Source organism: Silene latifolia, chromosome 11, assembly GCF_048544455.1.
Source record: "Silene latifolia isolate original U9 population chromosome 11, ASM4854445v1, whole genome shotgun sequence".
NCBI classification, from domain to species: domain Eukaryota; kingdom Viridiplantae; phylum Streptophyta; class Magnoliopsida; order Caryophyllales; family Caryophyllaceae; genus Silene; species Silene latifolia.
The window spans coordinates 90,778,812-90,790,864 of NC_133536.1; the positions used below are offsets into that span (position 1 = coordinate 90,778,812).

Below are 12,053 nucleotides of genomic sequence, written 5' to 3' on the forward strand. Positions count from 1 at the left end.
TGACCTCCATGGTCGATCGACCAGAGCACGACATACGAAGCTCTTTGTATAGCGAGGGTTAGTCGATCGACCGGTCCCAGTGGTCGATCGACCAGACCGTGACTCTGACGCAAATTAAAAGAACGAGAAGTTTGAAGCCCATCGTAATTAGGTTTTAGGAAATAAGAACTACGTTGTATTCCTATATAACGTAGCTTAGGTTTCAGTTTGAAGGATCCAGTTTCATCATCTAATTCTTTACATACAATTCAATAATCATTAGTTTAGTTAATTCTTTCATTAATAAAGTTCTTTTTGCAATCGGTTTTGATCTTTCCTCTGCGATTTCCTTCACGGTACTCTTCTGTTCTTATATTCAGTTTCATTGCTTTAATTCGCTGATAGTTTAGGATTGCTAGGTTAGATCTCCCGAAGCCAAATTATCGTTTTATGTTAATCATTTGTTCAGTTAATTTAAGTATGAATTCGTTTGCTTTATTTGTTAATCTTATTGCTGTCATTATTTCTAGCATGAGTAGCTAAGTACCCCGTGCTAGGATGTAGGGAATCTGTAGTATAGGCGGCATTAGAATAGGAAGACCTAGAACGCGCCATGGTCGATCGACTGGGTTCCCTGGTCGATCGACTGGCCACGTGAGATATGCTTCGTTTTAATTAATTTAATATCCATATTTGACGAATCGAGTGCACGCGACTAGTTGAATGCCTAGGAATTGACCGACCCAATAAAGATCGAAAGATAAGGAAGGGAGATAGCCTACTAAATTAAGACGACTAGATTAATGAGATCAAAAGATGAGTTAATTTAGCCTTTTAAATCACTTTTCAGGACGAAAGTTAGCATTAGTGATATTAGGGACCTGTAGCGAGATCGAAAGATGCTACCTGTTGAGAATGGACCGAGAGGACTTCTTATTTTCCCGTCTCACGTGTTTGTTTTAGACCTACCTAGTATACTGCCGCCGAAACTATAGTGAACCGACCATCTTAGCACCCTTTTAATATTTGATTTCATCCGTTTATTTAGTTTACTTTTCATTTATTGCCTTTAGTCATAGATCAACTTAAAACAAACCCCCACACACTGTTACTTTTAGACTAAAATCAGACAACTATTAATTGCATCGCCTCCTTGTGGTTCGACCCTGACTGCCACTAGCTATAGTAGTAGTTTGGACTTATAAATATTATTTTTGGTGCATACAACGACAGACATCAAATATAATAGGTTGAATTTTCTCAATATTATTTTTTGATGTTTAACTTCAAAGTATTTTAAAGATACAGTAACATATAAAATATTTAATTAAAAGTAATACAGAGTATTTGGTTAGTTATAATCAATATTTTATATTTGACTTATACATATTTAATTAAAGATAATTAAAGAAAAATGTAACGTGTTTTCTACTTTTTCATGTCGTTTATAATACTATATTACTTAATAATCGTTACTTTTGTTTTGATTATTCAAATGCACTTGCGATTACTATATACATACACACTCGTACACATACTCGTTATCACACTATTGAAACCTATCAAAATCTCATATGTATTCAATTTGTCCAATATAATTTTTTTCATTCCCATACTATAAAAACTTATCTCTTAGTAGTTTTTTTAAAGTTGTGTTTTTAATATATACAATGATTCTTCCAAATATATTTTTCTTAATGGATTTAATAGTCTAAGTTTTATAACTTTCTCAAAATATTTTTTTATGTAAATGTAAAGTATTGTGAGACACTCACTTTAATCATCTCTACATATCAAAATAAATATTTCAATAAATATAATGAAAATTATACTCAATTGAAAGCATTTTTCAAAATGAACGTAATTATTTATATTTTATAATTTTTATCAAAATAACTTTTTAGTAAATTTAAAATCAAATCACCGTAATTATTTAATATAATTTTATAATAAAATTTATTAAACTATAATTAATATTTTGCTGAGATTTATACAACATTTATTATGTTTATATTTAATGTTCAGCTGTAATTAATACGCGTATTTAAGGTGAGTTAATATATATATATATATATATATATATATATATATATATATATATATATATATATATATATATATATATATATATATATATACATATATATATATATATATATATATATATATATATATATATATACATATATATATATATAAGATAGTTTAATTTATTTATTTAATTATAGTGAGTATATTAAGTATTGTTGTTGTTGTTGTTTCCAATAAAGTATATTTTAATTTGTTATGTAGTTGTTGTTTTTTTGAATTAGTTGCTTTATATTTAAATTCATGTTTTTCATTTGGTTTAATTTAAATGATGATTTACATGTGACAATGTTTTGATTTGTTTGTCAAGTTTTTGCCATGTTGATGTTTGACCTTTTTGTCAATATATTTTTTTATATAAACTTTAAAGCGTCATGAAACGTATGTGAAAGCAGATAACACAAAGTATCACGTGGTTAGTCTGAAAAGGGGGTGAAATATAAAAGGCGCGGAATTGAAGTATAATTAAAGGTAAAAAAACATAAGTTAGAAACTGAAAAATTATGGATGCATTGTTTTATTAAAAGATAGATTGGTCGGACTCACTTGGAGCTTAATTTTCGGTTACTTGTCGTTAGGAGCACCTAGACTAAAAAAATATTTATAACTTCACAAACAACTCTACTATTAGTAAAGAGGCAAGTAAAGGTTGGATCCCAAGGGACGGGTATTGATGTAGGATTTTCGATTGCAAGTAGCGGTGTCTAGGGGTGTCACGATTTGGGTTGAGATAAGAAGATCACTAAACTAAATAGCAATAAAAGTAAGCAAGCAAGATGATTAAAATGAGGTGTAAACAATTGATTAAAGGCACTAGGGTGTCATGGGGTCATAGGGGACTCATGGGAATCGATCATACAAACATATTCTCAAATTATAAGCAAGCAATTATTGTTGTGATGGATCGAGTTGGGTTATATCTTACAATCCTAGGAAGGTTTGGGTCCCGGAGCCGAATCGATTAGATTGTACAACACCTACAAGTCAACTTAATCCTCCCTACTCAACTATATGCATGGTCTAATGAGACTCGAGTTGGTTTATGTCTTACAAGTCTCATTAAAAAGGTGAGTGATGGGTAAAAAATGCAAGGATTCATAGGCTCGCATTTCATCAAACATAACATGTGCATAAGTTGAGATCACAACAAGCAAGCAAATAAATTATGAAAACATATTAAATTAAGCATGAATCATTCCCCATGTTGGTTTCCCCTAATTACCCATTAACCCTAGTTAAGGAAACTACTCACTCATTATCAAGTTTAACATGTTAACAAGGTTGTCAATCATATTAACAACGCAAAACATGATGAATAAATGAAGATGATTAACAATAATTAAAAAGGGTTTAAGAGAATTATACCTAATGATGATTCCAAAATAAAGCAAAGAATAATAGAAGTACTTGATGAATGATTGGAAGGTTGTCAATCTCCCAACAATAACCCAAATAATCTTCAATTACCCAAAATAAAAGATGAACAAAAGAGAAATTAAGGAAATGAGATTTGTATTAATATTTGATTAAAGGTTGATTACAAGATTAAAGAGAGATTAGAATGATATAAACTATACTAAAGATTGATAAGAAGAACATGATTATCTAACTAGACTAATGGGGTATTTATAGTGGGGATTAGGTACATAAATTAGGGTTTACTAAGGGCTTAAATGACGATTAAGTCCTTGAGGAATCGCTCCTCTCAAAGGAGATGCCGGTCTTTCACAAATATGCGCATCTTTCATGGAGGGAAGAAGAGGACGTATGGGCCTGTAAGAGAATCCGAGTGTCCAAGGGGTCGGGACGGGCGGATTCTGGAGTGGTTGGACGGGCGTCTTCATGGTTGGACGGGCGGATTGGTGCGTGGATGGACGGGCGTCCCTATGGCAAAGACGCTCGGATTCCTGAAGTGTTGGACGGGCGTCTTCATGGTTGGACTAGCGGATCTCGTCACAGCTTTCCTTTTCTTCTTTTCTTCCTCTCTTCTTCCAATAATCCTCCGGGATTTAGTCGGGGATGCAAGGATTTCTTCATCATTGCCCATCTACTATAATATGTACAAAGGTCTTCTAGTCTTATCTTCTCTTTGATGCTTGGTCATTAGATTCGATCAATTTAGCTCTATTTTGCCATGAAAATGCAAGGTTTGCACTCCTCTCCTACCAAGGAAACAAAATCTCAAAGAATATGCAAAACAAAGGACTAAAGATAGTAAATGACCCAAATATGCACTAAAAAGCATAGGAACAAGGCTAATTCGGGGACTAAATATGCTCAAATAATGGTCACATCAAATATCCCCAAACCGAACCTTTGCTCGTCCCGAGTAAAGAGGTGACAAAAACTAGGACCCTTATTTAAACTATCCTACTAATATAGCCGACATGAGACAATTAGCGGGTCTCACTCCGCCCCTTCAACTCACAACAAGACAACCATAAGGTAGGATGCCTTCTTGCAAGGCAGGTGGGTCTTGCCAAAATGGCGACTCATCCAATCATTAAAGCACACAAAATCAAGCAATGGATGCATCTACAAAAGAATAGCCACTTTCCTCATCTAAGTGGCGGAAATTATCTAAGTGGGAAGCAATTCAAGGGTACACACTCCTTCATAGATGCAATTTCTTCAAACTACTAAGCCTAGAAGGATACCAATAAATCACCTCCAAGTTGTGTCAAGCTAGGGTACATTTGTCCTCAATCGTTAAATGCTTTTGTCAAGAATAGGCTCCCTATGGCGTTAGAAACACTGGAGGATCGCGGAATTCCCTCTCTTGCCTAGACAAGAAGAAGGGTCGTCTCCTCTCTACCATGCACAAAAGTGCATACGATGGATAAAGGGATCAATAGAATTTGAGTTTCATTTGGGAGTTTGCTTTTGTTGTTTGTTTCCCCCCCCCCCCCCCCCCCAATTTCTTGTGGTATATAACATTTGAGAACACTTTGTTTTTGACATTTCTTTTGATTTTTGGCATTTCAATACTTGACAACTTTTCAACTTTTGCATTTTCTTTTGAACATTTTCAAAGTCACCCCATATGTAGTGAGGGTGCCTTATATTTGAAGCATTAGGAGTCTATTTTTGCTCCTCTTTTCTTTTGATACAATTGCAAACTTTTTCTTTCCTTTTCTTTTCATTTCTTGAACTCAAATTTGAACAATTTCTTTTTGTGCCCATTCCCTTTGATGACAAAATGTATGGTAGAACATGGATGAATGATGGTTGCATGGTTTCAAGGGTCACCTTGGAATAAACGGTAGCCAAGGAGTTATCACACCACAAGGTACTCTTGACTAGGCCTTAATCCATGGGTCAAAGGATACTAGCATGACACATCCTAGGGTGTTTTACAAGTATTCTAACAAGCAAAGTTTTAAGAAGAAAAAGCATCTACTAGGGCCTTATATACACTTGTCAAGCTTCCCAAGTAGACGGTTTCACAAAATTTTTCTAACATGCAACTATATGCCATGATGCAACTAACATTTATACAACCTAATGCATGTGCTTCTACCAACTAGTATGCCAAATAATCTAAATGCAATCCTAGATTCACATTGTTTTTACCGCATCAATCAAAATAAAGCCACATAGTCATTAACATAAAGAGGAAAAAGGAGATTGAAAAGATCATACCATGCGGTCTTCAATATCCTTATGTCTCGGATGTGGCGTAGTCAATCAATATGAACAAGGGTGAACAAACACAATATATACAATAATATATACAAGACTACACTAAAAAGGAAATGAACATGTTTTTGGAATTTTTAAATTTTCAAATTTTTTGGATTTTTCGAAATTTTTAATTTTTTTGGATTTTGAATAAAAGTCAAGTTAGAATTTCCCATCCCCACACTAGTATGGACATTGTCCTCAATGGCCAATACGATAGGAAATTATGCAAGTATGATGCATGATTTCTAAACTAAATGTAATTTATACTAAGCTACACTACATGATGCATGTGTTTTTGTTATGGCGGAGAGCATAATTTAAATTAACTTCCGATGCATATGCATGGACTTCCCCAAACCAAACTAGACATTATTTCTAACGTCTTGAATTTTGGGGTAGTTCATGCACATGGAATGCAATGCATAAAACTACAAATTGTCATTTTGGATTTTACAAGTGGGAACAATAAAAAGAACACCTTAATGAAGCCAAGGTGTTAGTCCTCCATGTTGCTAGGACTCCACAATCAAATGATCAAAATAGAATAAAGAAAACAAAAGAAGTAGACAAACCATAAGAGGAGTGAAAGAATGTAAGAGCCTCCAAGGTTTGCTAATCCTCCATCATATCATCATTATCATCATCTTCCTCCATAGATGTGGAATCATCTCCACTCCCACTTTCACTTCCTTGCTCTTCCTCACTTTCTTCTTCTTCTTCTTGAGCTTCTTCTTCTTCTTCAACATTCTCTTGAACCTCTTCTTCTTCACCTTCTTCATCAACACCCTCATCAACAATCTCCTCTCAACCCGGTCTTCCACCACTAGAGGTGCTAAGAAAGAAAACTTCCCTATCCGCCCAACTAGGCAAAGGACATGATGGATCAAGAAGTCCTTGCCTAGCTAGATGTAGGAGGGGCGGATATTGGGCCTTGTAAGCATCCACTGTATCATTGTAAGCTTGCTTGTGCATTTCCCTCATGAGTAGAGTCATGTAATCATTTCCTACCTCGACATCCTTGGGTTTGAACTCGTGATACTCAAATGGGTAGGGTGGTGTGACAATGGAGGAGGAGGGCTCATCAATCTCGCCTCTTTGTTGTTGAATAATGTACTCGGTCTCCTCAGAGAGTGGGAGAAGGTAGTTCGGTCGGTGAACACTCAATCAGCCAATCTTTGAAGGCGAGGTGAAGGATCTAGCTTTATTGGTTAACCACCCATATTTGTTGTTAAGAGAATCATGCTTGACCCACTTAAACTTGTGAATCGTGGTGTCCATATCAATAAGATGACCTCCTTTAACCGCCACATAAGTGTTGTCTTTGTTGAAATTTGGGTTAAAGTGCTTGGCCAAATGGGTAACTAGTCCTCCATTTACAATAAAATCGGTGCTTTCTTTGCCACAATCGACATTAAGCCATCGTTCAACCAAAAGCCTTAGAGCATTATATGGCTTAGTATATTCCCTTCCTATGTTCAAGGCCGACTCAAGAAGAACAAAATCGAGCTTGGTAAGATAATTAGTGCCATTTCTTGCTATCAAAGTATTCCCAATGACCTTGTGCCACACTCTAATGCCCTGATGGTGGACTAATAGAGCACGACAATCATGAAAGCTCACAAATTTCTTTCCGGAAATTGCCTCCCAAAGAGGAGCGGGGTCATACTTATCGGGGAGCTTTGTATATTTCGGAGTATCGCTAAGGCCTAAAATCTTACTCAATTCGCCATAAGTGATGCGTCTATCAACATTTGCAAGACGAAACTCGATGTGGGTTCTAGTCTCCACCCTTGTGACTTTCAAGGAACTCAAAAATTTCAAGGTGAGGGAGGGGTATGTCAATTCTTTCATGGTAAATAATTTACCCAATCCCATAGACTCAAAGAAGGCTTTGGTTTGTTCAAGAACACCCAACTTTGTCAAGGCATCTTCACAAATAAATTTTGTAGGCATAATGGTCTTCTTAGCAAAGAGAACAAATTTATCCCTATGAGAGTCGGAAGTGAAAATTACCTCCGGATAATTGGATAATTGCTCAATGACCGGAGTTGTTGATGTTGTAGCTTCCATAGGGGGACCTTGTTGAACCTCCAACCTTGCCTCATGGACTACCAATGCCTTTGACAATTGTTTTGCTTGAAGAGTTTGTTGCCTTTTTGAAAGTGTCTTCTTTGGGGGTGCCTTGTTACCTCCTTTAGTTCTTGCCATTCTTGATTACACCAAAGAAAGATTGAAATCTTCAATTTTTAGTTATGCCCAAATTGATTTAAGATGAAATAATGTTGCTTTGTATCTTAAAAATTGACTCAAAGGTTGAAGATTTTTGTGTTTGAATCAATTGTTGTTGCAAAAGGAGTGATTAATTTTTGTTGTGAAGAAGTTTGGATTTGATTTTGTTGAATTTGGTTGAGGAAATTTGGTTTTGTTGATGTAGAGGATGAGGGTTTTTGGGGTTTTTTGGGTTTAGGTTAGTGTTTGAATGTGGAAGAAATGAAAATGAATGAGGGAAGGGGTTTAAAAGGCACGTTATTTTTGAAACAGCAGCAGGGGACGAGCGGACCAAGGACTGGGACGCTCGGATTCTTCGCGTTTTGCCTCAGGAAATGACGCCACAGGACGAGCGTCTTTCAGAAAAGACGAGCGGATTCTTCAATGTGAGACGAGCGTCTTCCTGGACGGACGCTCGGATTCTGTTACAGGGTGATTCTTTAAATTTCAACAGCAGAAAGACGAGCGTCTTTCCTGTAAGACGAGCGTCCAGAACCAGACGAGCGGATTCTCTATTGGGACGCTCGGATTCTTTGACAGACCATTTTTTTGAATTCTACAGCTCTGCAAGACGAGCGGATTGTGTCTTTGGATGCTCGGATTCCTCAGGACGAGCGGATTCTTCCTTTGGACGCTCGGATTCCTTCTTGTCCGCACGGATTCAGGTCCATCCGTGGGTACTGCATAACCCGTATCATTTTCATTCTTCAATTCTCGTGTTCTTCATTGTGGGGGCACTACAAAGGCATGAATAACCTAGTCAGTTGCTATCCCCACACTAAGTCAAAGCACTACACATCAATAGAATCATAAGTCCCTCCCTCACTTCTCTCAAAATGATGAATATCTTGATCAAGGCACAAAAATATAAATCCAAAAATGACAAAAATGCAATGTAAAAATTGAAATGCAAGTTAGGGAGTTAGAATATTTATAAATGGTGGTTTAGGGAGGACTCCACCAAACTCTCATCCAATGTGAGATGTCAAGGGGGCATGTTCAAGGTGTTGTTGATGTTACTCAACACCTTGAAGAAGTAGTCGAAAGCTTGTTCATTGTCATGATAAAGATCCTCAATAGATCTTTGCACTTGTTGTTTTCCGTGATGGTCTTGGTTCATAGCATTACCAATATAGGGATTGAATATCCCTTCGAACTCATCATCCCAAAGACCGCAAACTTCGTCTACTTGATCATTAAAATTTTCTTGAGTTGATGGAGACAACTCTCCTTCTTTCTTGTTTTGGCCAATGAGGCCATCCTCTTCACTTGTCATGGGTGAGCTTTTCAAGCTCTCTTTGTTGCTATTTCCATGCTCTTCGAATGGAGCATCATCAACTTTCTTTTTCCATTGTAATTCCGACTTCTTCCTATCATCCTTCCGGCTATAGTGATCAACCATAAAGCATGGTTCATGCAAACGGGGAGCTCTCATCGTTTTGTCAAGATTGAAAGTTATGGTCTCGTCTCCCACTTCTAGAGTAAGCTCTCCGTGCTTCACATCTATCACCGCACCCGCGGTGTGCAAGAAAGGTCTACCTAGAATGATCGGAATATTGGAGTCTTCTTCCATGTCAACAATGACAAAGTCCACCGGGATGAAGAATTTGCCGATTCTCATGGGAACATCTTCCCATATCCCTAACGGTGTCTTCGTCGATCTATCGGCCATTTGGAGTGTGATGTTGGTACATTTAAGTTCTCCTATCCCTAACCTTTTACTAATCGAATACGGCATAACACTCACGCTTGCTCCTAGATCACACAAAGCTTTGTTGATCGTGGTGTCGCCAATGGTACACGGTATTGAGAAGCTTCCCGGGTCTTTAAGTTTCAGAGGTGAACTCCCTTGAAGGATTGCACTACTCACCTTAGTGAAGGCGATAGTTTCAAGCTTCCGGATCGACTTCTTGTAAGGATGTCCTTCATATACTTTGCATAGGCCGGTACGTGACTGATTAATTCCGTGAAAGGAATCGAGACTTCCAAATTCTTCACAATTTCCATGAATTTTCCAAGTTCGTCATCAAACTTAGGCTTAGCTTGACGACTTGGGAATGGAAGTCTAATCACAATGGGCTCCTTCTCCTTGGCCTTTTCTTCACTTTTATTTGAAACTTCTTGATTTGTTGGTTCATCTTTCTTAGAGCTTTGCACAACTTCTTTTTTGTCACTAGCTTCCACAACTTCATCCTCAACTTGCTTCTTTGGTCCTTCATATCTCGTACCACTCCTCAAGTGGATGACACTAACCGTTTCATGTCTTGGGAGATTACCTTGAGGTGGTAATTGCCCCTTTTGTCTTTGAGAGTTTGAAGTTGCTAGTTGGGTCATTTGAGTTTCCAACATTTTTGTGTGGTCTAGGATGTTGTTGATGGTGATATCCTTTGCTTGGCTATCTTTTTGCATTTGAGTGAAAAACTCTTGTTGATTCTTTTGCATTTGGAGGACCGCTTTTTGAACATCAAAACCTTGGTCATTTTGTTGATTGTATGGAGTTTGATTTTGGTAACCTTGGTTTTGGTTGAAAAAGGGTCTTTGATTTTGGTTTCTCATGGGAGGTGGGGTGTATGTTTGTTGAGAGTTTTGAACATTTTGGCTTTTGTATGAGAGATTTGGGTGGAATTTGGTGTTTTCATTGTAATAGTTGGAATAAGGGGTGCCACTCTTGTATGCTTGAAAAGCATTCACTTGTTCATTTGTTCCCCTACATTCACTTTGGTCATGTCCCAAAGTTCCACAATTCTCACATATCCCACTTGGGATTGATGAAGAGGCTACCATGGCATTAACATGATGCTTTGGTGATTTTGAGGCTTCTTCAAGTTTAGCCATGGCCTTCTCAAACTTTAAGTTTATTGTATCAATATGAGCACTAAGTTGAGCACCCAATTGAGTAATAGAGTCCACTTCATGCTTTCCTCCTCTAGTAGCCTTGCGAGGTCTACTATATTATGAATTATGGACCGCCATTTCCTCAATCTTGTTCCAAGTTTGATTATCGTCAACTTCGGTGAACATACCATTTGATCCCATGTTGAGAATGTTTCTTGAGTCTTCATAAAGACCATTCCAAAATTGTTGTACCAAGAACCACTCGCTAAGTCCATGATGAGGACATGAGCGACAAATTCCTTTGAATCGCTCCCAAGCTTCATACAAATATTCTTCATCCCTTTGCTTAAAACCCGTAATTTGAGCTCTTAGCATGTTAGTCTTTTCCGGAGGGTAGAATTTTTTGTAGAAAGCTAGAGCCAACTTCTTCCAAGAGTCAATTCCAAGAGTAGCTTTATCAAGGCTTTTCAACCATTGTTTTGCGGTGCCAATTAGAGAAAAATGAAATAAGACCCATCGAATTTGGTCTTGAGTCACACCGGTTTGTGAAATCGCATCACAATAGTCACAAAAAGTCTCCATGTGAGAGTGAGGGTCTTCACTAGGCATCCCCCCAAATTGGCTTCTTTCGACTAATTGGATAAATGCGGATTTTGCAATGAAATTTCCGGTTAAGTGTTGTGGTGGGGGAGTACCATTGGGTAGGTTCTCCTCGGTTGGTACGGAATGTGATGAAAACTTAGGCATTGTGAGTTGATTTTGTGATTGATTTGGTGTTGGGTTCTCCTCACCTTCTCTTGCAAAAGGGTTGATGAACTCAATAGTGTTTGGTTGAATATCTACAACCTCACCAATTCCTCTCAAAGTACCTCTAGCAAGTCTTCTATTGGTTGTCATAGTCCTTTCAATTTCGTGATCAATGGGTAACAAGTTACCTTGTGATCTTCTAGACATGCAAAATATCAAACAACTCAAAAACAATTAGAACAAACCATGAGGAGTTTTACTTCCCCAAGGCAAAGAAAGACACAACTAATAACAATCTAAGAAAATCAAATCAAGTTAACACCGTCCCCGGCAACGGTGCCATTTTTGGTCGGACTCACTTGGAGATTATTTTTCGGTTACTTGTCGTTAGGAGCACCTAGACCAAAACAATATTTATAACTTCACAAACAACTCTACTATTAGTAAAGAGG

The 12,053-nt window shown here is 37.2% G+C and overlaps 1 non-coding gene across 1 annotated transcript; it reads left to right on the forward strand.

Moving 5' to 3' along the window:
- The first annotated feature begins 11,122 nt into the window (after positions 1-11,122).
- LOC141616284 (small nucleolar RNA R71) lies at positions 11,123-11,229 on the forward strand. The gene has a single exon (XR_012530639.1). It is a non-coding gene; the product is annotated as a small nucleolar RNA R71 (small nucleolar RNA).
- The last annotated feature ends 824 nt before the right edge of the window (positions 11,230-12,053 follow it).